Raw genomic sequence first — 25982 nt, 5'->3', positions numbered from 1 at the left:
TGAAAAAACTCAACAGAGCCTCCCCTGTGATTTCATTCCTTGAGGATTAACTGCAGTGAAGAAAATCAGCAAGACTGCAGACACTGCAAGAGAAGATTGTGCTATGAACAAGAGATTCATAAGGTAAAGGTAAAGGTTCCCCCGCACATGCGTGCTAGTCGTTTCCAACTCTACGGGCCAGTGCTCATCTTCGTTTCAAAGCCGAAGAGCCAGCGCTTGTCCGAGGACGTCTCCGTGGTCATGTGGCCGGCATGACTAGACGCCAAAGGCGCAGGAACGCTGTTACTTTCCCACCGTAGTGGTCCCTATTTTTCTACTTGCATTTTTACGTGCTTTTGAACTGCTAGGTTGGCAGAAGCTGGGATGAGTAATAGGCACTCACTCTGTTACGCGGCACTCGCGATTCAACCCGCCAAACTGCCGACCTTCTGATCGACAAGCTCAGCGTCCTAACCCACTGAGCCACCACGTCCCTATAAGAGATTCATAGAGACACACATTCCGAACCTAGGCCATGTCACATTTAATAAAAAATAAAAGAACACCACATTCTAGCCAGCAAAATTTCATTGAAATTCTCTCAAGGTTAAAAAAATAAAAATTGAAATCAACTTCTGTTTTATATCAAACCAAACGGTTTGTTTTGAAAAGAATGTAGGAGTGTTTTTTTCTACCTGTCTGAAGTGAAGTTACAGCTGCTTTAGCTGAAGACAGGGACTGACTTGTTTTGTTCAACAGAAATTATACCTTCACTTCAGAACTTCATTATCAACTTCTGGAGTTTAGACTTCTAAATTTTGCCCATTACTGCCAAACTATAAAATGCCAACTTTTTACAGAGGGATTTAGAGACACTAGACACACCACAGCTGGGTGCCAAATTCCAAACCATCATTAGACAACAGCAAAGAGCTCAAGCTTTTTGGTAAGTTCTTTTCTGGAATTCTGCACTCCATATTTGGTATGGACTGTGGAGTCACTTCTTAGAGAGATGGGTGACATGCAGATTTAATAAATAAAAATAAGTAAAATGCTTAAAGACATAATAGAGCATGCATAAAGAATCAATGTTGGAAGAGAGTATTGATGTAGATGTAACTGAATCCTATAAATTGGACCTCGAAAGAGAAATCCTTTTAAGAAATTTTTTTCCCCTCTGGGGAAAAATACGATAGTATGGATACGGATTTTTGACATACCATGTTAAATATGCATGGCAATAGAATATGAAAGAACTTATGTAATCAGTCTTAGCAGTTAGAATTAGCAAACTATATTATGATAGGAAAGAACTGGTTTGCTGTTTCCTAAATTTAGCCTTTTTTATTTTTCAGTTTCATTGGGTGGGATTTGTCAATGTTGAAGTTTTATCTAAACTCAGGGGGGTGGGCCAGAAATAATGATAGGTCCTTAATAATACACCATAACACTCATTCAATAGTCGTCTCTTCTGATTTCTAATTCAAACTGTGACTTTGTTTTCAAATTTTTACTTAGGGCTACAATTTGCACAGTGCCAAGTTACCAGACCCAAAACCTAATGGCTTGATGCTTGATACGCTGTCAAATTCTTAATTAACTTTAATAATACCTCTAAGCACTGCTGTTAAACATTTCTGTTTCAATTTTTAAAAAAAACACTCGAAATGACTATTAGAAGTTTATATAGATTGTGTCATTGGTCAAGTGCCACCTTATGTTGAGATCCCTCCCATAGCTCTCAAAGAAATCGTGTTTTTGTTTTCAAAATTAGCCCTTTAGAAAATGTACTAAACCGTGATATTTGGCACAGTGTGATACCATTTGCAGGAGTTCATTGACTCAAAATATAAATAAGTAGAAACTAAGAGGATTCTTTAAAATATGAAAGGAGGGAAAGGCAAGTTGTAGAAAGCTCTAAATTAAAATAATATTTTTAGTATTATGGTTGATTGCACAGTCAGCCAGATGTTTAGGCTGGATTTCACATCTTTGTCCACCTATGAAGGCCTTCCCAAGGACCCGGGATAGGGAGATGTTGCTGTTTAATAGTATTAAATATATTGTCACAGGATGTAAGCTCATCCATAAGTTGTCTTATGTAATTGACTGCAGTCATTTTGTCAATATCGATGATGTTCAGGGGCTGCTCCGTATAGTTTGGGATTGTACCCAAGTTGCCTATTACTATTGATACTATCTTTGCTCTCTTTTGCCACAGTATTTCAACTTATATTTGCAGGTCTTCACATTTGGAATTTTCTCCTTTTCTTTCTGATGGTTTCAGTCAATGTCTGTGAAGGTCATGAATGAGGGAATTGCTCAGGAAGTTATTTTTCATCACCATTGTAACAGTGGTCGCTAAAGGCAATCACTGAACAAGGATACCTGTAACCTAACAGCACTTTGAATAATTATTGGTAGGTGAATCCGCTCTGTAGATCCATTGTGATTCAGTTTGAATTACATAGATATTCACAATCTGAAGCCAAAGCGTTTTGATTTGAGCCACTTTGAAACAAATGGGAATGGTAATGCTTCCAGTTGATGGTGATGATGATGATGATAATGAACATAATTTTTGCAATTTCTTACTTCTTACAAAAACTACCAAAGGATCCGTCAACAAGAGATCATATTATTTCAGCATCCCTGAAATAATCAACAATTCACTAAAACAATAACCTAATTTTTTGGTGCCTCATTTTGTAAAGAACAATTTGCCTTCTGATTATAGGGAGTAGAAAGAGCAGAGCCAAGCATATTTAGAAGCAGGCTGATTCCCAATCAGCAGGATTGGCACTGCAAATCAGTTTCTGCATTAATTAGAAACTGTGCATCTGATGACTTTTAAGGGTTGCATTTCTTTCTAACAATTTAGTTCTGTTCCCTTTGTCAACGTGCCGGATGTTACATTTGCAAAATTGGAATAGCGTATATAAAACTAGCAAACCCTGTGATATATAAAGGGGTCCAAGTTCATAGTAAACAAATAACAGTGTTCTTCTAGCCCAAACAATCTGACAATGATGGAAAGTCTGCAATATATGTCACTCCATCAAAGCAAATCATTATAGGTTTCTTTCCTTTTTTCCCTCGGAAGAGACAATGCTAGGAACTATGAAAATAAGATATCTGGAACTGATGCCTAGCTTCTAAATGATGTGTTATGTTGAGAGAATCAGTTCAGGTCCATCTTTCAAGCCAGCAGAAGAGCAGTGAGCAAAAAGAAGACCCCCAGACAAGCTGCTGGAAAGGAGATTCTGGTTTATTTCACAATAAACCAGGACAAATGTGTCCTTGGGGGCAGCTGGGAAATTGGGGTTGTGAGTCAGTGGGTTTTATATATTTCTGAGTTCTTTGTCATCAACATGTTGGGGTGTGTGTGTGAGTATGCATTCCTTTCGTGTTCTCTGGACTAATGACAAGACTCTAATTGCTGTTGCAGGTTTTTCTTTTTGTTGTGTATGATGTTGTGGCTGATCTTTGAGAGCTAAGGGAAATGTAGGTATAAGTGCAGACATGTCAAACACAAGGCCCGGGGGCCAGATCCAGCCCGCAAAGTGGTTTCATGTGGCCCGCAAAGCCATCCTGGAAACAGTGAGGGAACGGCCCCCACTGCCTTGGCCCTGGCCCAGAGACCCTCCTTCTGCCAGAGACCCTCAGATCTGTCCCACTCCTGCCCAGGCCCCCATAGGCACCCTTGATGAGAACAATGTATAGCTGGCCATGCTCACCCAGTAGGCCATACGCACCCTAGCCACGCCCACCCATTAGGCCACGCCCCCCAGGCCACACCCACCCGGCCCCCTGAGGGCAACCGCAATGCTGATGCGGCCCTCAATGAAATTGAGTTTGGCACCCCTGTATAAGTGGGTTTGTCTTTTTCTAATTTGGCCCTAGCCTAGGTGATCAGTTTCAGTTCTTTATCTAATTGGCTGTCCTTCTGGAGATCTGCTTTGTTATACAGTATTTTTCTGAATAGGAGTCCAGTTTTATGAATGGGCAGCATTACATCCTTTTGAAGGAGATGTAGTTTCCGTAAGCTATGCCTGAGGGGCCCTTTTGGTGGAGAGAAGACAGGAGAGGTTTCCTGCTTATTCTCAAGGGAATTTTCTCTTCTTTTGGGGGAGATTATCCTGGGAGAAATATTTTTATTCGGGGAGGGGGAGGTTCCCTTTACAATTATAATGTCATTTTCCCTCTTTTAAGGTGTTCTCTCATCTAAGAGTGAGAACTTCTAATGCACTTACAAATTCTTATTTTATAATTTGTATTCGTTACATTCTTTAAAGGCAAAGGAGTCAAAGGAGGGTTTGGTTGCCACTGAGTTAGATGAGAAAGGCAAAGCAACCATCAAAGGACTGAGTCATTCAGTGCTCAAGAAATTGATTCTGCCCCTTTTCCATTGTTCTATTCCATGCTGACTGGGGAATTCTGGGGCTTGAAGTTCACACATCTTAAAGTTGCCAACATTGAGAAATACTGGTGCAGAAAGCAAAAGGGCTATTATGTTAGCTGTGTCATACCTTTTGTAACCCTAAAGCTTCTTATGTAATGGAAAATGGGTGGGTGTGAAAGCCCTAATAAGCAGGCATATACATAGAATGAAGGCTACTGCTAAGCTTGTAAGCCGGCCTGAGTCTTCGGAGAAGGGCGGGATATAAATGGAATAAAAATAAAAAAAATAAAAATAAATAAATAAAATTAAATGCTCAATCCTACATAATGTTTCTTATTGTAAACAGACATGTCAAACACAAGGCCCGGGGGCCGGATCCGGCCCGCGAAGTGGTTTCATGTTGCCCGCGAAGCCATCCTGGAAACAGTGAGGGAACGGCCCCCATTGCCTTGGCCCTGGCCCAGAGACCCTCCTCCTGCCAGAGACCCCCAGATCTGTCCCACTCCTGCCCAGGCCCCCATAGGCACCCTTGATGTGAACGATGTAGAGCTGGCCACACCCACCCAGTAGGCCATACGCACTCTAGCCACGCCCACCCAGTAGGCCACGCCCACCCCGGCCATACCTATCCGGCCCCCTGAGGGCAACCGCAATGCTGATGCGGCCCTCAATGAAATTGAGTTTGACACCCCTGTTGTAAAGCTAGTACAAATTACATTCTGAATAAAAGAAATAACAATATGAGACTAGGAGGGGGAAAATGTTTATATTTGTAAATGAGATGCTTTGGTAGACATAGTTTGATGGCTTTCCTTCCCAGAAAAAAGGCTGCAGGCTCTGGGAGAGATAAAACAATGCAAATTTGCTTTGGAAATATACATTTTAATCCCACATGGCTGTTTACCAAGAAAAAAGTAGGGAAAGGAACAATTACTCTGATTTTCTCTTTTAGGTACAAATTTGAGAAGAGGAATATTTCATTCTTTGTTTTAAGGAAACTATCCTGTAAGTAAGACTGCAGAGTTCTAGAAAAGGAAATAAAATACTAAAAACTATGTAGTTATGCGCACTGGGTGGTTAAAACAAAAAGCAAGATAGAAGCCACAACCACAAAATGTAAGTGCATTTTTTTTATGCTGTTGCATATAAAATGGGTGTGAGGCTTCAATGTCATGGTTGGCGCTGCCATTCCCATGGGTTTTGCAAACATACACAAACACACACAGAGAGTTGCCTGTGTTTGTAAACAGAATGATGTTCAGATATTGTTTTTCCATGCTCAAATGGAGAGCACAGCTCATTCTGCTGAAGGTTTGCTGCCTAATAGTGTGTGGCCTACTAGGCTGAATAACCCTGTTTCTTTACTTATTTGCTAGATTTGTAAGCTACCCCTAAGGCCTTTAGAAATGGGCACTTTAAAATCTTGTAAATAAGTAAGTAAACATAAAAGGTAAAGGTAAAGGTTCCCCCGCACATGCGTGCTAGTCGTTTCCGATTCTAGGGGACGGTGCTCATCTCCGTTTCAAAGCCGAAGAGCCAGCGCTTGTCCGAGGACGTCTCCGTGGTCATGTGGCCGGCATGACTGGACGCCAAAGGCGCACGGAACGCTGTTACCTTCCCACCGGAGTGGTCCCTATTTTTCTACTTGCATTTTTACGTGCTTTCGAACTGCTAGGTTGGCAGAAGCTGGGACGAGTAACAGGCGCTCACTCTGTTACGCGGCACTCGGGATTCGACCCGCCAAACTGCCGACCTTCTGATAGACAAAGCTCAGCGTCCTAACCCACTGAGCCACCGCGTCCCTTAAGTAAACATAAATCCATACAATAACTATTACAACTGTTTCTTTTACCCAGTAGACCAAGACTTCTTTCTATTTTGTTGTGATTCCACTTTGGTCTTCAGATAGCCAGAATACTGCATCCTTCTCACGTTATGATCTCCCCCTGCAGAACTGGCCCTATCATTGGGCAGACAGGTGTTGGGATGTTCTGATTATCTCCATATATTGTTAGTTTGACCCTTTTTAGTGTATTTTGCCATTTCAATAGAGTGGATATTTGGAATGTTCCATGCTACATGCCAAAACATCTTGGTCAACTTTGGATATTATGGAATTATAATAACAGTTAGCAGGGGTAACCTTAGACAACAACCTTTAACAACAACAAAACCTGTATTTTATATTCCCCAAGTATTTGGGGGAAGTCAAGATGGTGGTCACATGTAAAAAAGACAAAGGACTTCAAATGCATAGCTGTCACTAACTTTTTAAATCCTGCTGCAGATTCTCTATTGTAATTTAAATAATAAGAACTAGTGAAAGTGATCTATAGGACATTTGATAGAAGGAGTGGATATGATTCTACTGAAAAATTAAGCTGATCCTTCACCCAGGCTTGTATATTTGTACTTTAAACCTTTTTAGAGAAATATGTTATCAACCCAATCATTTTTTCTATCTACCAAGCTCAGGTGAGAAAATTGGTCAATGTGTAATAGTAAAGTAGCAAAGGATAATGACTAAGGAATCAATGATAAAACTACCTCCAGAAGAAAGTTGTGTGGACTAAGCACAAAATATTATATTCATAATGTATTAAAACAAAAACAACAAAAAACAAAGTCCCAGCACTGCTCTGTAGGCATTGTTCACTTTTCTTCACAACTGATTCATAGAATCAAGCCCTGCTGACTTATAGAATTTTATAATTGGAAGACATTTGGGGGTTTACCTAATCTAACCCATTGCTCAAAGCATATTCATCTTCTAGGAACATGGAACTACAAATGAACTTTCTTTCTACACCAAGCAGTAACCCATATTCTGAGTTGTTAATGGTCCAACGCACCCTACTTGCCTTCTGTCAAGATAATTGGAATCTTTAACACGATAAGAGAAATTGATACATCCAGATATACTTCTTTGCCTTGTTTTAGATCAGGGGTCTTCAAACTTGGCTCTTTTATGACTTGTGGACTTCAACTCCCAGAATTCCTCAGCCAGGCAAGCTGGCTGAGGAATTCTGGGAGTTGAAGTCCACAAGTCATAAAAGGGCCAAGTTTGAAGATGCCTGTTTTAGATCAATCAGTCATGCTTCGTGATAGGACTGTGTCAAGTACTTTCCCCTTAGCCTCTGGCTTTTTTCTTTGAGTTGGGTCCAAGTCAAGCAACTAGAAAAAGACAAAGAACTGTTGCTAACAAGTTAAGAAACTGAATGCATTTATATGTATTCTTCATGGTTCAGATCCTCAGCTTCTTTTTCAGTTCTTTTCAGTGAACTACTTCCAGACCAGTCTTTGTTTACAGGACAACCTATCATTTCCTAGGCTTCTTGTTTCGGGGCTTTCCAGCTGCAGTTCTCATTGTTGTTGTTGTTAGTTGCGAAGTCGTGTCCGACCCATCGCGACCCCATGGACAATGTTCCTCCAGGCCTTCCTGTCCTCTACCATCTTCTGGAGTCCATTTAAGCTCACACCTACTGCTTCAGTGACTCCATCCAGCCACCTCATTCTCTGTCGTCCCCTTCTTCTCTTGCCCTCAATCTTTCCCAGCATTAGGCTCTTCTCCATTGAGTCCTTCCTTCTCATAAGGTGGCCAAAGTATTTGAGTTTTAGCTTCAGGATCTGGCCTTCTAAAGAGCAGTCAGGGTTGATCTCCTCTAGGACTGACCGGTTCTCATAGACAGGGATATAGCAGAGCCAGTTAGATGAGGACACTACAAGCTACTACCAATTCCTATCAGTTGTGGAAAGTTTGTTGTAGTACATTCTGAACTAGCACAGTTACGTTATTCAACTGGTACTGTATAAAGATTCTGGTTCAATTCCTCACATGTCTAGAGAGCTTGATAGGTGACTTTTGATTTATCACTGTTTTTCATCCCAGTGGAATTTCCTCCCTTGTTTCCCTAAATTTTTAGAAAAGAAAAAAGCAAGCTATCAATGTCATCAAAATTAAATTTATCAACAGTGCATTAACCAATGCATTACTTATATGTATTTATATGTTTGTTTATTTGTTTATTTATTTATCAAATTTATATGGCCAACCATCTCAGAAGAAGTGACTCTAGGCAGCATACAAGAAAGATATAAAACAATAATCATGTCCAAAAAACCTGCCATTATTAAAAAGCTTAAAAAACATAAGAGATTATATTAGCAAGAGAGGCACTTCAAGATCTCATTGATCCCCAAACTATTTGTTCTACTTCACCAGGATGTTCTACTACAGACTGCTATTTGTCTAGATGTATAGAATCATACAGTATTGTGTGTAATTAACAGAGGAAGCTCCTTCTAGCAACTTCCCAATGCTGGTCTAAAATGCTTGACTGAAATATTAAGTTTCTGACTGAACATACCTATAATTAAGACATAATTTGATGGAGAGGTTAAGGCATCAGGCAAGACACTAGGAGCCTGTGAGTTCTAGTCCTGCTTTAAGCACAAAGCTAGCTGGGTGATTATGAGCCAGATAATTGGCCTTTCTCGGCCCCAGCAAAGAGGCAATGGTAAACCACTTCTGAAATCTTGTCAAGAGAACTGCAGAGACTGACCAACAACTCAAAGACACTAAAAACAAAAAAAGAACCTCAAATGGTTTTGGTATGTCTTTTGAGGGGTCCTGAGAGAAATTGTGTGAAAGAAGCAAAGGAGGAATGCAGTTTAGGCAAGAAGAACACAGCCCGAATGTAAGACCTGTGGGAAGAAAGCATTTCAAAGAGATTCTCCCTTTATCATCTCATCTGACTGAGAAAGTATTCTTACAGTTTTCAGGATTCTGTTTTAACCCCAAGCATTCAAGATACTGTTGTGAAATCCATGTGGCTTTTGTTTCCTCGCTTTGCTAGCTATAGTCTGACCATTTGAACAATTTCTTTGGTCAGCATTCCAAAAGGCAGGTACTTGCATTGAAATGTGGTGTGTTGGCAATGAAAGCATTGTACGAGTATTGTGCAGCATTTTTCTACCAATCTGGTGTCTATTGTAAAGACTGGAGTGAAGTAGTGTATTGATAAGGAGGGGAAGCTTCCCAGGCCCTTTGACTAATGTTATGATCTGAAGCTCTAATGATAACCTTGTGAATAGCAAAGCAGAGAGAGTCCATTTTTCTCCTGGGCAATCAGTGCTTGTAGAATATAAACACAAAAGGTCATGTTTGCTATGTGCTCCAAAATTATTCCTCTGTGTTGGCTATCAGTGCAAAGTGATTTCTGCCAGCAAAGCAAAAGGCGCAATGCACAAGCAATTGAGCATGGCAGGGTAAATAATTAATAGGAAGTACTGACTTTTCATTTATGTAGCATTTTTAAAAGATACACAAATATTATTTATTTTAAAGTGCATCAAAGAGAATCCTGGGCATTGCAGCTGAAAGAAACATCCATGTTTGCTCAAAGTGTTAGTATGTACAAAGCGACCTCTATTATATTTATTATTAACAATGTTAAAGTAGCAATAAATTGTATGTTCTAAAGACAGGAAAAGAAGACATTTTTGCTTATAAAATATCCTTCTGCTGTTGACGTGGTTGCATTCCTACTTCAAGGAATCTCTATAGTGTTTGCATTCTGAAAATTTCTGCTTCAAGGAATCTCTATTAATGGACTTCCAATAAAACAATTTAAAAGTAAGGAAAGATACTGAACTGGACATCCACCCACCCCTGTTCCCAATTTAAAGGTCTCCAAATTTATTTAGCCAAAATAGCATGCTTCCTTGAAATCTGGGAATTATAAGCTCAATATGCCTGGAAGTCGTAACATTGGAGAAAATCTGAGTTGTGTTTGTCATCATTTATTTATTAAATTTAGATGCCATCCACGTTACAGTTCCAGGCAAGCTAGGGGAAAAAAGATGCTGTAGAACAAAGTGGCATGCAGAACGTAATACAGCATGTGTGTATATTTTAAAAAGCATGTGGAATCAATTCAATAAAAATTAGGAACTTTGAACCAAAATAAGCTTTGGTTATGAGCAGTGCTTTTTTTGTAAAAGAAAAAGGTGCTGGAACTTACATATGTCATACAACCCAACTTGCCTACCCTACAAGGTTCCATCCAAAAAAGGGGCCGGAACTCCGTTCTGGGCGTTCTATGAGAAAAAAAAGCCCTGGGTATGAGTCAGCACAGTAAGAGGGGGGGAAATGAAGCAGAAAAAAAGAAAAAAAAATGAAAAATTCTTATCGCTATTTTTTCAAGCATTAACTTAAAGCTGAATGTTGGATTACATTTTTTACAAACTGCATATGTATTTGGTATCATGAATCCAGGTTGGCACCTTAAACAAGATTGGGACCATCTTTGCATTGAAAATCCCTGTTTCCGCTAATGTAAATCACAGAGAAAGTTCTGTCCATTTCAAAAGCCATGTATTCTACTTGGAGGCAAATTAGGAAGTACAGTATCCAAGAAACACACCCCTAATTATCTCTTTAGTATATAAACATCTAATTGCACATATCTTTGAATTCTGGTGGTTGAAAGGCACACAAAGCAACACTATTATTTTTGACATATTGACTTCAAAGATCAAGATAATTCTACAGCAAATCTTTATATCTTGTTTATTAATCCTGCCTGCTACAGAATATCTTTACTAGGAATTTCATTTGTTCCAGAAATTGTTAGCTGAAGAAGTGATGTATGGTCTATCCAAGGAACTCCTCGCCAAAACACAGCTAAATCAAACAAACTGAGATTGTCTTCAGTTTTGCTGTTCCAACAGTAACATTTTGACATTTGCTCCACAGCACTCCATTAAACTGTCTGAGATAACAAGTATTTGGCTCACATCTTGTCAGAGGGTGTTTAATATAGCGATATTAACTGACAAACAATCTCCTACTTCTTTGAGCCCTATGATCAAATAGCTATTCTCTTGAACAGATAAGATTTCTTGGCAGAAGTTGTGAGGAATCTTCCTTCAGTCCTTGACTTCTTGTTCTTCTTTTACAATCGTGGACAGAATAGTTTCTGACTCTTCAGATTTTTGCTTCTCCCCAAATCCTTCTGCAGACTGTTCTTCCCAACATAGAAAAAAATCTAATGCTTCACGCATTTTTCAGTAGTGAGTTGCCATTGTCTCCTTCCCAGGGCTGAGAGAGAGTGACTGGCCCAAAGTAAGCCAGTGGCTTTGTAGCTGAGCTGGGAGTAGAACTCAGTCTCCTGGTTTGTAGCCTGCTGACCTAACCACTATACCAGTACACACACACACACATATACAGATACATGCACATTCAACACATAGTACATATGCATATATCTATGTGTACGCTTGAGTGTGCCTATGTATTTAAATTTATAGTATTGACATACCTTTAAAAGCACAGAGCCAAGGAAAGGGACTGCTTTTATTTCTGCTTTAATTTCTTTCTTTTATCTATGCATTTATTTTTACGTAAAACAAAAGTCAGCAGAGGGCCCATTATCTCCAAAGTAAGAGTGATAAGCTGATATGTTTGTGCAAGTTTTACAAAAAGAAACAGAAAACTCTAAAAGCAGCCATTTGAAATGCTCTATTTTAAACTTCTTGTCCCTGACAGAAATGGGCAACATGGTCTCTTTGGAGGACCCATCACCCCATCAGTTATAGCCAGATTGGGCTATAATGACAGTAAAAATTCATCTGGGCCTCATATCCTTTGGTCCAAATCATCCCTCCTGCTGGAGAGAGAATGAGTTTAGAACAGAAGTTTTCTATATATGTAACTTTGTTATTTTGCCAGAAATAGAAGTCACCTTGAAGGATGAAATGTCATTTTTTTTTGTTTATCTTTAGGAAATTAGGGAACACACAGACTCACACATGACCAATACTAAATATAATAATACAGTTATACTAATTTTCTAACTGATTTTGTTATTTTAAATTCTATTTTATCTAGTTTAACTGGGAAGCACTTATGCTATAGGTTGAGTTGTTATCCAGTCTTTTTACCAACAATATTCTTGCATTTACTATACTTTATTCCATCTCGTTTTTACTCTTATAGAACATGGCTAAAGCATTTGCTTGTGTCAGCTCAAAATCCTTTAGCCAGTCTTTTGCTCAACTCTGCAGCTTGTGTTGATTATTTTGGCAAGAAAGGGAAGGGAAAGATAATGAATATTTTCATTCACTGCCCCAGTTCCTTTTTTACAAGCAGAGTTTGAAGTAGCATTTAAGCTTCCATCTTACCCATTATCCAATGGATCATATTCTAATGACATGCATGCTTGCCTTTTCCAAGAAGATATGATTTAATGCAATTGTTATGCATATTGCTTTACAATATTTTCACTTCGTAGCAATCTTGGACCAGGACATAAACCACCACTTTATTTTTGTGCTGGTCCATAGGCTCCAATCAACCATTCCAATCTCTGCAGTTTGATAGGTGAATATACTAGACAAGAGTGGGTTAGTTACATCCTCTCTGTTAGAAGGTGCAGCCAACTTCATAATTTTTTCAGGTTTCTATTTAGCCTTTGAGAAAAATCTTTGGAAAGTTTATTAAGAGTTAGCAGCTGATAAATAGATTATTTATGAGGCTTGTTTTATCTGCAAGAGCAGTCCTATCTGTAAAAGCATTGCCATCTGAAAGTCCAGGATTAGAATAAAAAGTAATTAATTGTTGATCATATTATCTAGGCATTATCTGGATATGTTTCAGTAAAAGAGATATTTACCAGGGATTCTTTCTCTCGGATTTCCACCAAGGTGCAGGTACTTATTTTTAAAGCCTTTCATAATTTTGGGCCAGTTTACTTAAGGGATCACCTCTACCCAGTTGTTTTTTCCCATCCAACTGATCTGGCAGGAAGAATCTGCTCTGCGTCCCATCAGCTATAGAATGTCAGCTGGTGGGACCCAGAAAAAGCATCCTTTTCTGCTATGTTATCTGCCCTCTGGAACATCATCCTTCTGGAGATCAGAGAGGACCCAATTCTACTGGCCTTTCATAAGACCTCAAAGTTCTTGTCCTCTTCTTGAGCCTGAGGTCCTGGGTGCATGAAGGAACCCATCTCCTGGCCATGCTAATGGCTACTTATGATGGGTCTCAGCTGCTATGTGTTTTAATTTTTGTATAAGTATTTGTTTTTGTCTACTTTTAATCTAGTTAGTCCACCCAGAGTAACCTCTTTGAAATGTAACACAATTAATTAAATAAGTAAATAAAAAAAACCAAACAAGCAAACTTGATATTGGACTCAGCGAATTCAATTAGCCCTTCCTGCTCTATAACCCTATGTTTGAAATGGAAAGAAATTATCTCAAATGTTATATTCCCCTCAATCCCTATTGGGGGAAAAATGGGAAACTGTAGCTATGGAAAGAATACAATTTTTAAGACCCCAGACATGGGAGAAGCAACTACTACAGAAATTTTCTCTACACCCAGCGGGCATGGAATTCAGATCTCCTATTCCTAGGATAAATCTCCAACTATCATAAAATCATATCGCCCTAGCATACCATCTCAGCTACTATAGCATAGCTCCTTAAACTTTTCTATTATTTCATTTAGACATGGATAAATTTGGGGCTGGTTTTATCATGCTTTGTATGTATCATGATTGACTGAGCGATTGTTTTCAACTCTTAGGGACCACATAGATTTTCACTGTGATATCTATCATGGTACTGTGATATCTATCATTCTTGCTCAATTCACCCATTTGTACAGAACAATAGATTTTATTTGTCCATTTTTAACTAACCAGTATCACTGGTTCCTCACCACTCTAGACACTCTTATCCATTCCCTAGACAAGCACAAATACAAGTTGTGGCAATTTTCCTTGCATTTTTAGTGCAGATAAAAACTTAATATTGCAATCTATATTGCGCCAGCCAAAACTGTTTTGAGACTGGCATGTTTCAAAAAGGAAATGAACTCTTTATTGGAGACATCAAAGGACAATGTGCTGCTTTAAAATTGTTTTTCACTCTTGTTTTATAGCCAGCTACTTGATTTATCTTTGTTTCATTCACTGGTACTCAGCAGAGTCGCCAGCAAAACAAGTTTTATTTGTGAGAGCACTGGAGTTGAAATAATATTCTAGTGGCAAAAAAAAAGAAAAGGAAAAAGATATCCACATTATTTATTTATTTGTTTCAGGCAGCTATAGGCCAGCCACCTGGAGCTTGTTTTCATAAAATATATTGGGTTAGAACTAAATTTAGATTTGGACAACAGGAATGAGAGACCGGTTTTTCTACTGGCAGACCAAAGACTGTGTCTTCTGATGAAAGGGAAAAACTGGTGAGGGTGGAGTTTCGTTCTCTGAACTTGTGGGTTGGTTTCTGAACCCGGCTAGGCAACATCTTCAGAGAAAAAATAGGGGATGTCAGTGTCAGTATTCTTCTACTTATTAGGGCTTTGTGTGATCAGTAGGTCTTATGATGGGTCGGTCACATCAGGTGAGGTGAGGATCACATCAGGTAAGGGTCTGGTGATGGATCATGTGTGGGTCGTGTCAAGTGAGGGCCTTGTGATGGGTCAGGTGTGGGTCACATCAGCTGAGGGTCTTTGGGATGTGAAGTGCTGGTTTGGAGGGTTGCGTAGGTTGGTGAACAATGTATTTAGGGCACAATGGCCCTACTAAATATTCCCCTCATTCCTGGCCACTGACAAACCTGTCTTAACTGGTATGAGTTAATATGATATCTGTGGAGGTACAGATTCCCATCTCTACAAATTAAGCTAATTTTCCTTTTGTGAACGAAGGAGCCCTTCCAAATGGAATTTTATGCTCTTTGAAGAAATCCTGTTCCATTGACTGTCACATTTAGCTGCCTCTCTTTATAAAGACTTTACGGGCTTTCTTGTGACAAGCATGCAGGGAAATCTGTTCTGCCCCCCCCCCCAAAATTCAGACCTTTCAGTAAGTGTCCGGCCAATGTATCAAAAGATTTATATGTATTTATTTTACTTATTTGTTATAATTTTATATCCCTGCTCATTGTTTAAATAATTTAAACAAATTTATTAGAAAGTGCTAGAAAAAGATAGATATGCAGGTAATGTCCTTTTACAAAAAAGGGATATTTTATTTATTTATTTTATTTTTATTTTTATTCCATTTATATCCCGCCCTTCTCCGAAGACTCAGGGCGGCTTACAAGCTTAGCAGTAGCCTTCATTCTATGTATATGCCTGCTTATTAGGGCTTTCACAACACACCCCAAGCGGCATTATTACAAAGTCAGCTTAATTGCCCCCAACAATCTGGGTCCTCATTTTACCTACATCGGAAGGATATTTATTTCCTCCCTTCTCTTATTAAATCTTAAATCTTCTTACTACCTCTTACAAGTCTGTTCTGGAATCTGAGACAGAAGCTGCAGGAGAAAGGGTTCACCATCACAATTTTTTTTTCCAATTTTAGAGATTCTGTCTTGATAAGTAAGGGCCATAAAAGTCATCCGAATCATGGAAAACCAAAGAAAATATCAATTAAAAAACAACAGCAATAATGACCAATTATTATTGATTAATCAATCAATAATTAAAAAGTAGAAAGAAACCCTACTTTATTCCAGAGGGAATAAAGCACAATGATCAACTCACCCAGGTTTTGCCTTAACTTCTAAGGACTCACAAATAACTCCTTCCCTTGAAAATGATGAGCAAGAAAAATGTATAAGCTATTCAAAATCCCTCATTTCTTTTGGATATCTCCTAAATTTTAGTCATGTCATTAAATGCATAACTGGCTATTAATACATGGTTGCTGTGTTCACACAATATGAGTAACAGGCCAGTTAATGACCACATTTGTAGACATGTGAAGCTTGACTTTGTTGTTGGTATTCGTTTTCAATCAATCAATTGTTTAGACACTAATGGCACCAGGTAAGATAAAAACCTGCAGAAAAGTTGCCAAATATTACAAGTAGCACTTGTTTAGCAATGACAGTTGGAATCAGCAACTTGATCATTAAGGAATGTAGTTGCTACATTAAGCATCATGATTTTACTTCTGCTTTCTTTTGCTTCAAAGACCTGAAAAGGTCATAAATCTAAGGATTGGTTGTAAAGTTACTTTTTCATCACTATTGTACTAATAAACAGTCACTAAATGAGGATTACCTGTAATACAATATGTTAACAGGTGCAAAAACCAGTAAGAATATTAAAGCAGTGTTATTAAAACAGATAAAATATTAGGAAACATTGAAAACTTTAGATGTTTTCTTCTATTTTATGGCACTTGAATATTAAGTGCGCCACTGGACCACTTGTTTATGTCGGGCCTGGCATGCCCGACATTCGGAGGGGCCGCGGAGCGACCTGCCCAGGCCCGAAAACCACCGCCAGCGCCCGCGGAGCGCCCCGCCAGGCCCCGGAATCAAGCGCCAGCGCCCGCGTCTTCCTAGAAGGCCGGGACAAAGCTCGGCCATCCCCTCGCCTGAGCAGCCGCCCGCCCAATGTCCGGAGAAGCCGAAAAGCACCTTACCGGCTTCCAGGGACTCCCGACGGCCTCTTCCTGACTCTTCCTCCCTCGGTGGCACCCGGAACGGAGAGCAGCGACCACGAGGCACCGGCTGCAGCCTCCCAGCCTGGGGCCCGCTTGCCAGCACGTCCCACAGCGCCGCGCCGCTCTTGCCGGCTCCCGGAAGCGACCAGCGAGTCGGGAGGGAGTGCGGTTGGCGTGCAAGGCCATGGAGTGGCCAGCTGACTTTCGGGAGCTGGAGGGGAGGGCGAGAGTGCCGTCGCGGCTTAAAAGCCTCCGAGGCCAACCAGAGGGCCAGGGAGCAGCTCAAACGGCAGGACAAGGACGGGTGCCAGGAGGGCCGGCGAGTTAGGGAGGGGCTCGGGGCACAGCTCTCGCCGGATTGGAGAGATGGGGGGGAAATGAAATTATGCGGAGCTCTGGGGGAAAGGAGGGTAGTTTGAGCTGGGGGGTGGCTTACCGGCTGCAATGGTGGTGGGGCGGGTGCCAAAGGGTGGATACTGTAGGGGGTGGTAGTTAAGTTAGGTGTGGGCGTGGTGGAATAATTAAGGGTGTGGTGGAGGATGTTGGCTTTACTGGCTATTTAGCAGCGTTGATTGTGCTGTAGAATCAACGCTGACTTCATTTGTCTTCGAGCAACTGTTTATGGTGCTAATAAACGTGGCTTAGGAGAACCAGCTCCCGTTCCGGTTTCATTCTTTTTGTGACTCGTCGGACGGGCCCTGAAAGTTTAGTTCTGGCTTAACTATATTGTACAATTCCATACAGTCAAGTAATCACATTTAAGAGGTTGTAAGGATACTGAACTCACAGAAACAAAAGGTAAGGATTGATGAACAGCTTAACAATTCATGTAAGGATAGTTAACAAAAAAAACAGTTGCATATGATCTGGATGTCACTGTTGAGAATATATTATAAATCAGAGTGAATGTTTTTGTGTGGTAACAGTTTTATTATTACTACTGGTTTGTCAATTATGCCAAATCCAACAACTCTTTATGGTAAAAGGATTCCACAGCAGTGCTGTCAAACAAACCCTGTGAAGTTGAAAGAAAGAAAGAAAGAAAGAAAGAAAGAAAGAAAGAAAGAAAGAAAGAAAGAAAGAAAGAAAGAAGGAAGGAAGGAAGGAAGGAAGGAAGGAAGGAAGGAAAGAAAGAAAGAAAGAAAGAAAGAAAGAGAAAGAAAGAAAGAAAGAAAGAAAGAAAGAAAGAAAGAAAGAAAGAAAGAAAGAAAGAAAGAAAGAAAGAAAGAAAGAAAATGTCCATTAAGTATCCAAGACACACTGGCCCATGTGCACATACTGTCAAACTCATGGAAGATTCCTAAGAAACATGCTAGAGTGCTTTGGTAATAATCAGCTGCCTTCAACCAATTTAATTTGCATTTCATTCCAAAAAATGTAGCCCCAGAGTAAATTTAATGTATGTAAATAAGAAAATAAAAAGAAGGTTGAACAACAAAAAATGCCATATTATATAATAAATATTTTTTATCTTTATTATACTATACAATTGCAACCAGCCTGCCTTCCACTGAGGACCTGTATACTGCATGAGCCAGAAAGACGGCTGAGAAAATATCTACAGACCCTTCACATCCTGTACCTAAACTGTTTCAACTCCTCCCTTCAGAATGCTGGCTTTTCAACCAGTGGTACGGGTACCACCTGTGGTACATTGGCACCAAGCAGGTGGTACGCGACCATCCTAGAAAAGTAGTGGGGAGGGGAATGAACTGAAGCGGTGGCAGCACTGCACAAGCCTGAGTGAGAGACGGCTGGAACTGCAGGGCTGTCTGGGCTCAGTGGAAGTGCCAGAATCAGCACCAGTCTCCAGCTGGAGCTTGGTGCTGATCCTAGTGCTTCTGCTGAGCCCAGAAGAAGTGCCGATCAGCTGGAATGTTGCAGCATCTCCAGGGTCTGTGATTTACATTCAGATGCTTGGCAACTGACTCATATTTATTTATTTATTTATTTATTTATTTATTTATTTATTTATTTATTTATTTATTGAATTTTTATACCGCCCTTCTCCCGAAGGACTCAGGGCGGTGAACAGGGCATATAAATAGAAATACAAAAGTTAAAAAAAGATTAAATAATTGCCCAATTATAACAATCAAAATGTAAAACCCATTAAAACCCTAAGGTTCCCCCATCAGGCCAGGCCAGCTTGTTCGAATAAATGGGTCTTTAACCCACGCCAGAAGGAGCGAAGATCCGGTGCCATCCGGAGCTCAACCGTCAGTTGGTTCCATAAGGCCGGGCGCCCACAGAGAAGGCCCTCCCCCTGGGGGCCGCCAGTCGACATTCTCTGACTGGTGGCACCCTGAGGAGGCCCTCTCTGTGGGAACGCACAGGGCGGAGGGGAGTCGACGCCGGCAGCAGGTGGTCCCCAAGGTATTCCGGACCCATGCCATGCCATTTATGATGGTCACAGTGTCCCAGGGTCATGAGAAGTGACCAAAACCTGCTGCAACCACCCAGAAGATATGGGGGGGGAATAAAAACCAAACACCCACCCCACCCCCATTGCCAATCCTCAACAGAAATGCTCACAACAATGAAAACCTTGGACAGGAGGAAGAACGCTGCCGGGCAGGCAGGCAGGTGTCTTGCTCGGCTGTGGCTTGGGGGGCACTTTTTTCAGTGCCATTGTGACTGTTGTAAGTCGAGGACTACCAGTACTTCATCACTTTTTTCCTTTTTTTTGGTCATCAAGTTTTCGACATCTTGCTAGGCAACTGGCGGTACTCGGATGCTGCCATATCCTAAAAGTGGTACAATGGGTTAGATTAGCCAAGATCAACTAGATGTGCCATCTGCCAAATTCAAGACACAGTCTAAATATCCTTCAGTGTCAAATGAAGGGAAAGGAAAAACCAGAAACCTCTATGCCTTCTAAGGAGACAGATTGCACAACTCTGATATGAAGTCTGTGCTACGTTAAATCCTAAGTATTAAAAGCACCTGACTCAACATCTTCACTTAGTAGCATAGACTACTTTATATGCATATTTAATTTTATTTTCAACACACAATTTTAGTACATAAAGAAGAAAAAGTCCCTAAGTCCAAGAATATTCTGTAGTGGTATACAAGTGATCAGTGAAGATAATACTCCTTGATGTATAAATGATATTAACTATTTCCATTATTTATTTATAGTCACTCATGTCACCAAAAGCAACTCTGAACAGCACATGGCAAACCAGTAAAACCAAATATGACACAGATATAAACAATATAAAAATCACATTAACAGTATTATAAAAAGAGAGATACAAATCCTAAGCAAAGAAGGAATAAAAATACCCAGCTGAAAGCATGTCTTTTAAAATTATTATTATTATTATTATTATTAGTAGTAGTAGTAGTAGTAGTAGTAGTAGTAGTAGTAAATATAATTTGTCTTTTGACTTTATTATTTTTACAAATAACTCAAGGCAGTGAACGTACCTAATACTCTAGCCTTAATGACTAGACCAAACTGATTCTCTATAGACCAAATTAACTCTCTATATCACAGGTGTCAAACTTGCCATGTCACATGATGTGTTGCAACGTATCATGACTCTTTTTGCATTGCCAGCAATGGGGTGGGCGTTGCTTTGGTATGGTAAAACCAGCCCACGGGCTTGTAGTTTGACAGTCCTACTTTATAGCAAGAGTACTTAGAATTATATACCACTTCCTAGTGCTTTACAGCCCTGTAAGCCATTAACAGAGTCAGCATATTGCCCCCAATAATCTGGGTCCCCAATTTATCAACCTCAGAAGGATGTAAGGCTGAATCAACCTAGGGCCACATCAGAATCAAACTCCTGGCAGTGAGCAGAATCAGCCTGAAATGCTGCATTCTAACCACTGTGCCAACTAACTCTCTATAACCAGATCTTGAGGGTCTTCCAAAATATCAAAAGAGAGGGAGTTAATCTAGTTTCTGTTATTTCTTCGTATAACATTATTTTGCATCTGAAACCCTATCAGCACATACACAAGTTTGTGTTTTTGTATTAAAATTGGTATTGTTGTATTATTGTGTATGTACACATTATCTACAAGATTATTAAGTGCTCATTTACAGTCATTTAACGCTAAAAAATACTGTATGCTACCTCTGACAAGCTCAAGATGCAAAATCAGGAAGCACACAGCACTGAAATATGACTTATGTTTTAATTCTGATTCTTCTAAGAAGCTGACTTGATTTATTGAAAATCAACACACCAACTTTTCTATTTGCCCACAAATACATGTTGCTTCTTCAAAGTAGCAGAAATCTAATAAATTAGCATGGAAACTCAATGACTGAAAAATAATAATCCCTTAATAGCATTTTAGGCCCTTTAAGAAATTTGAAAGATTTTGCTTAATCAGCATCACAATATTCATTCTCTGTTCTGTATAACTTGTTAAATTCAAAATTATTCCAGAAGAAATATTAGCATTGAGAATTTTAATGTGAGGTTCAACTATATTCCTAAATATGCTATTTGTCAATTATGATGAATTTTGGATCTTTTGAGCCTGGAGCAAACAAACAGGATAATTTTATATAACTGGAAAGAAACTTACTCTCCTTATTTATATAAAATGAATCCACAATGTGCTATTGCTATCAATTTTTGAAAGTTTTTGTGTTCCAAAAAATGAGAAGATGACATTCATATCTGAAATCAATGATATTGTAAGGACTGAGTTAATTACATACTGTTATTTCTGGTTATAATATGGAACTTTTCTTTATTAGAATATGTATGTATGCACCAATTTATTTATTTACTCATTGTCATGTTTATTTTAATCCCTGTGTTATATTTAGATTTTCTTTCTTCATTGTATAATGATTTAAGGTGCTGGTACTTACCTTTAAAGCCCTACATGGCTTAGGCCTGGGATACTTGCAGAACCGTCTGCTACCGGGGACGACTTCCCATCGCCCAGTGCGCTCACACAGAGAGGGCCTCCTCACGGTGCTGGCGACCCCCAGGGGGAGGGCCTTCTCTGTGGGAGCACGAGCCCTTTGGAACCAACTTCCCCTTGAGCTTCGGATGGCCCCGGACCTCCGGTCCTTTCGCCGCGACCTCAAAACTTTTCTCTTCCATCAGGCTGACCTGGATTGATGATGGGTTTTTAAATATGTTTTAATTTTTAACTGTAGTTAATTTATTTTGGGGCTGTTATTTAATTCTTTTTTAATTTTTGTATTGTTGTTTTTATTGTTGTAAGCCGCCCTGAGTCCTTCGGGAGATAGGGCGGCATATAAGTCCCAAAAATAAATAAATAAATAATAAATAATTATTCTTATTTTTCTGATGGTTCTGTAATTTCTCTCTCTGTGTGTGTAGTATATTCGTGTGTGTAGGGGGTGTGGGTGTTTGTGTGTGTGTGTGTGTGTGTGTGTGCGCATGTGTGCGTGCGTGCTGGGGGGGTGGGCAATCATCTCCTTAGCTTGAAAATAGACAGCTGAAACTCTAAACAAAATTAGGAGAGTAAAATCTGTCCCCTTTGGATCAAGTCTGTCCACATTATTCTTGTTTCATCTGAAAACACTGAGAAATGTTTTCAGTTGACTGACATGCAGGTAACCCTGTGATAGATTATCTTCTTGGATTTTTCAGAGAGCTCATTCTTTGATGTTTCAAGTTCTCAGGAAGTTTTTGTATTTAGCAACTGCTGAAAAGTAAATGATACTATATTAAACAAAATAACTGCCTGTGACGAACATGAAACCAAATATAATTAAAGACTAACGAGGAGGCTATTGTCAGTAAAGTTTTAGCATTTTTACAACATTGCTTTTTACATTTGTATGGTGGCTTGTTAAAGACAGATGCTGTTTGAATTCTATTGTCCCAGAGCACTTCAGATTCCTTTCTATTTGCTGTCCATTTTCTCTTTCTGCTGTCACAGATTCCTGCAGTATGTTTGTGCTCATCTGAATATAGTAACGTTCTTTCACAGCTCCTCTTGTGATAGTTTGGATTGTTAATATTTTGCTAACAATAGCTTTCTTCTGTAAAGTCACACAGAGGAGTTAGGTGTGGAAGATTGTTTCAGGTAAAGACTGGGAGAAGGCGAGAATATAGGGATGCTACAATTTTATGAAGTAAATCATGGAGATACAACTATTCCTCCTCATTATAAATATTTCTGTAAGACCCAGATTGTTGGGGGCAATTAAGCTGACTTTGTAATAATGCCGCGTGGGGTGTGTGTGAAAGCCCTAATAAGCAGGCATATACATAGAATGAAGGCTACTGCTAAGCTTGTAAGCCGCCCTGAGTCTTCGGAGAAGGGCAGGATATAAATGGAATTTTAAAAAAATATTCACAATTGTTGTTAGCTCTCAATACTGGCAGTGTAGATTGAAACTAATTAAGCCCCAGGCCTAGACTAGACTGAGAAGGTTTTAAAAAGTCCTGAACAACCTGAACAAAACAATAGTATGGAGATTTATTTATTTATTTATTTATTTATTTATTTGTTTTTATAAACCGCCCTTCTCCCGAGGGACTCAGGGCGGTGTACAGAATAAGATAGGCATACAGAATGAACCGTAGTGAAAAACAAACAATAGTAAAATACAAATTGGGACCCCAATAAGAGCTATCAGGCCAGGCCGGACTGCTGGAACAGGTAAGTTTTTAATTCGCGCCGGAAGGTGCGGAGGTCGGGGGCCATCCGGATTTCGGTTGGCAAGCTGTTCCAGAGGGCTGGCGCACCCACTGAGAATGCCCTCCCCCTGGGGGCCACCAGCCGACATTCCTTGAGCGGTGGCACCCTGAGGAGGCCCTCTCTGTGGGAGCGCACAGGACGGTGGGGCGTTGACATTGGCAGAAGGTGCTCCCGCAGGTAGTCCGGACCCATGCCATGTAGGGCTTTGTATGTCATTGTCAGCACCTTGAACTTCACACGGAAGGCAACTGGAAGCCAGTGCAGCGCACGGAGGAGAGGTGTGATATGGGAGTATCGGGAGGCTCCCAAGAGTGTCCGCGCCGCTGCACTTTGCACCAGTTGAAGCTTCCGAGTGGATCTCAAGGGCAGCCCCAAGTAGAGAGCGTTACAGTAGTCTAGGCGAGAGGTCACAAGAGCATGGGTGACTGTACGTAAGGCATCCAGGTCCAGATAAGGCCGTAATTGGCGAACTAGTCGAACCCGGGAGAAGGCCCCCTTGGTCACAGCTCCTATGTGATCTTCCAGGGAGAGCTGCGAGTCAAGGAGGACACCCAGGTTGCGGGCCCTATCAACAGGGGGTAGTAACTCGTCCCCGATGTTAAGGGATGGGATGTTCTGAGTATCCTGGCTAGCCGGTACGTACAGCCATTCAGTCTTGTCCGGGTTCAGTTGAAGCCTGTTCCTCCCCATCCATTCCCGGACCGCTTTCAGGCAGCGGGACATCACGTCGAGGGCATCACTGATGTTGTTTGGAGTTGAGATGAAAAGCTGGGTGTCATCAGCATACTGATGGTACCCTACTCCAAAGCTGCGAATGATCTCGCCCAGCGGTTTCATGTAGATGTTGAACAGGAGAGGCGAGAGGACCGACCCCTGAGGTACTCCGCAAGCGAGAGGCCTCGGGGTCGACCTCTGTCCTCCTGCCAACACCGACTGCGAGCGACCCTGGAGAAAGGAGGAGAACCAGCGCAGAACCGTGCCTCCCACTCCCAGTCCCCTGAGGCGTCGCAGCAAGATACCATGGTCGATGGTATCGAAAGCCGCCGAGAGGTCTAATAAGACTAGGACAGAGGAATGGCCCCTGTCCCGGGCTCTCCAGAGATCATTTATCAGAGCGACCAATGCCGTCTCCGTGCTGTACCCCGGCCTGAAGCCCGATTGGTACGGGTCTAGATAAACCGCTTCGTCCAGGATCTGAGGGAGTTGGTGCGCCACCACGCTCTCAACAACCTTCGCAAGGAAGCGAAGATTGGAGACTGGACGAAAGTTATTCAATGAGGATGGGTCCAAGGTGGGCTTCTTGAGGAGAGGTCTCACCACCGCCTCCTTCAAGGCGGTGGGGAAGTGACCCTCACTCAGAGAAGCGGAGATGACCGCCAGGAACCAGCCTCGTGTCCCCTCTCGAGCTGCATATGCCAGCCAGGAAGGGCACGGGTCCAGTAAGCATGTGGAGGAGCTCAACCTCCTCATAATCCTGTCCACTTCCTTGGGAGTCACAGGATCAAATTCCTCCCAGGTGACGTCGACAAGACTGTCCATGTCTTGTTCTTCCAACTCAGCCCAGTTGGAGTCCAGGCCGGTTCGGATCCGAGCAATTTTATCCAGCAGATATTGACCGAATTCCTCGGCTCGACCCTGCAAGGGTTCCTCCCTCACCTCTTGGTTCAGTAGGGAGCGAGTCACCCTGAACAAGGCAGCCGGGCGATTATCTGCGGACGCGATGAGGGTGGAAAAGTAGTTGGATTTTGCCACCCTTATCGCAGCGAGATAAGACCTGGTGAGGCTTCTTAATCGCAATCGGTCGGATTCGGATCGACTGGATCTCCAACGGCTCTCTAGGCCCCGTCTCCGACGCTTCATTTCCCGGAGCTCCGCGGTGAACCATGGGGCTCGCTGGGATCTGCGCCGGGTCAAAGGCCGCATGGGTGCAACTCGGTCCAGAGCCTCCGTGGCTGCCTTCTCCCAGGCTTCCACTAAGGCATCCGCCGAGCTGTGAGCAGGGAGTGCATGTGCGTCCCCAAGCGCTGCCTGGAACCTATCAGGGTCCATTAGGCGCCTAGGGCGGTACCATCTGGTTGGCACCGTGCACCCACGGCGGGGGGTGGCAAAGGGGAAGTCTAGCCGCACGAGGTGATGATCGGTCCATGACAGGGGCATAACAGTCGTGGCACCCCCACCGAAATCATCGCGCCACCGCGATGATGGTTGTGAAGTCACCAAATTTGAACAAAGGTGTAAATTATGACCTACTTTAATTAATTTTAATGTATCTGGGCTATCAATGTTATTCTATGTTGCTATGCCTTTCGTGTTTCTATAACAATTCTACATTAGATTTGTTGCTATGGAATTATTTAAAATATTGTCATTATTTTAGCTACTCTCTATCCACTGCAGGATGAAGACATCTTCTGCATGTTTCCAGCCAATACGGTCCTGAGTTTTCTTTTCCCAATTGGGCCTGCAACATTTGC

The sequence above is a fragment of the Vipera ursinii genome, assembly GCF_947247035.1.
Source record: "Vipera ursinii genome assembly, chromosome: 5".
NCBI lineage: Eukaryota > Metazoa > Chordata > Lepidosauria > Squamata > Viperidae > Vipera > Vipera ursinii.
This window is presented reverse-complemented; position numbering follows the sequence as displayed.